This window comes from Octodon degus, unplaced genomic scaffold, assembly GCF_000260255.1.
Source record: "Octodon degus isolate 3935 unplaced genomic scaffold, OctDeg1.0 scaffold00614, whole genome shotgun sequence".
Lineage (NCBI taxonomy): Eukaryota > Metazoa > Chordata > Mammalia > Rodentia > Octodontidae > Octodon > Octodon degus.
In genome coordinates this window covers 57,967-59,610 of record NW_004525190.1, presented here as the reverse complement: position 1 = coordinate 59,610, position 1,644 = coordinate 57,967, and positions in this window count along the sequence as shown.

Here is a 1,644-nt window from a genome sequence, read left to right as displayed (position 1 = left end):
TGGCATGTGGTGCTGGGGGATTGAACCGCGGTCCCTGTGCTTTGCTAAGCTTGTTCTAAGTAGGTGCTTTAGACCACTGAGCCATCTCACCAGCCCTAGAAATGTTTTCTATAATAGAAATTTCCTAATACATCAACCTAATTGTTATCACACATATGTATATATTTTAACATAGCGTGAAGAATGTTTTCACTTTTTGAATCACTTGAACTTCAGTTATGGTTACTGTTGTTTGCACTGTCTACAATTCTAACATAAAACCAACCATAATACCATTTGCAAAAGCTAGTAAAATCCAACATTTGGAAATAGGCATTCAGACAAGCCCAACGGAGATTGATAATGCTTAATGAGGTGAGTATAGTTGGCTTGATGAGTTCATGGTGCGGTGATCTATTCTGCACCCACTTTTATTTGTCAGGATGGACGCGCCATATGAAAGAGGAAGTTGCCTACAGAATTCAGTGCTACAACCCCAAATACATTGCCCAGTACATTAGTGATGCCTCTTTAAATTCATCTTAGAGAAAATAAGGAAGTAAAATGAAATGAAGGTGCCCAGCATCCAGAAAGCAGTCAGTAAATGGAGGAGGTGAGAAATAGAGGCCCTTGGCAATCCTCTGTCAGAAGTTGGCTGCAGAGCCTTGGCACGTGTGTCTGTGCTCCTTCAAACTCTCTTCTCAATTGGACAGAGGCCAATAAGCCAACTGACAGACACTCAGGTATGAAAGCCACCATTCTCCCCTCCAAGCAGTACCATCCTTGAGCTGAGGGGAGGGGGGAAGCAGCAGGAGAGGGCCAGCAGATGCCCAGAGGACAGGTGCCTGAGCACAACCAGATCCTTCCAAAGGCCCTCAGAAATTCTTCAGGGAGCATCACAGGTGTTGAATTTCTGCATTAGCTAGTGAGAAAACAGCCAGACAGAAATTAGTTTAATGAATCATTTGCGGTATCTAAGTCTTAGAATTTTTAGTCATAGAGTACAACCACCCAGTCCATGGTGAAATATTTCAAAGACCTATCTGGAAGGTGACCATTCAGCTTTGGTCTGAATGATGCTAGTAATGGGCTTTGGAAGGAAGAGCAATCTCAGACTCTTCAGATCATAAGCATCGCACATCCAATGAAGGTAATTTTCCCAGACTCCATAAAATTAGTGTCAATACCTGCAAAATCACACGACCATCAAAACGTTGTAAATAAATAGTATTAGTTAATTTTAATTTGCAATTATTTATTAAATTTCCCATGGAAAACCAGGATTATGTTACAAGACTGTATGATACTCTCCTTGCTTTCAAAAGTTATTCACATTGTGGAGAGAAATCTTCCAATCACACTGTTGTGATAACACCAGTGCATACAGTATTTTGGAAATGCTTGAATTTGCTTACAAAATTTGTTGCATCATTTTTTATTATAAAACATATGCATATATATGTGCTATGTTTTGTGTCTAGTTGTCCCTCCAAATCCTCATGCAGTCATGGGGCAGATTTCTACAGTTTGTGATTATTTCATGATCCACTGGGATAGGGGTGTGAGTGCCACACCCAGCCTGGGGCTGAGAGCCTGAACAGAGCCATTGTTGCCACCGCTGCTTTGCTCTTTCCATGTGCCACTCTGCCTTGGAGCCAGCTGAGT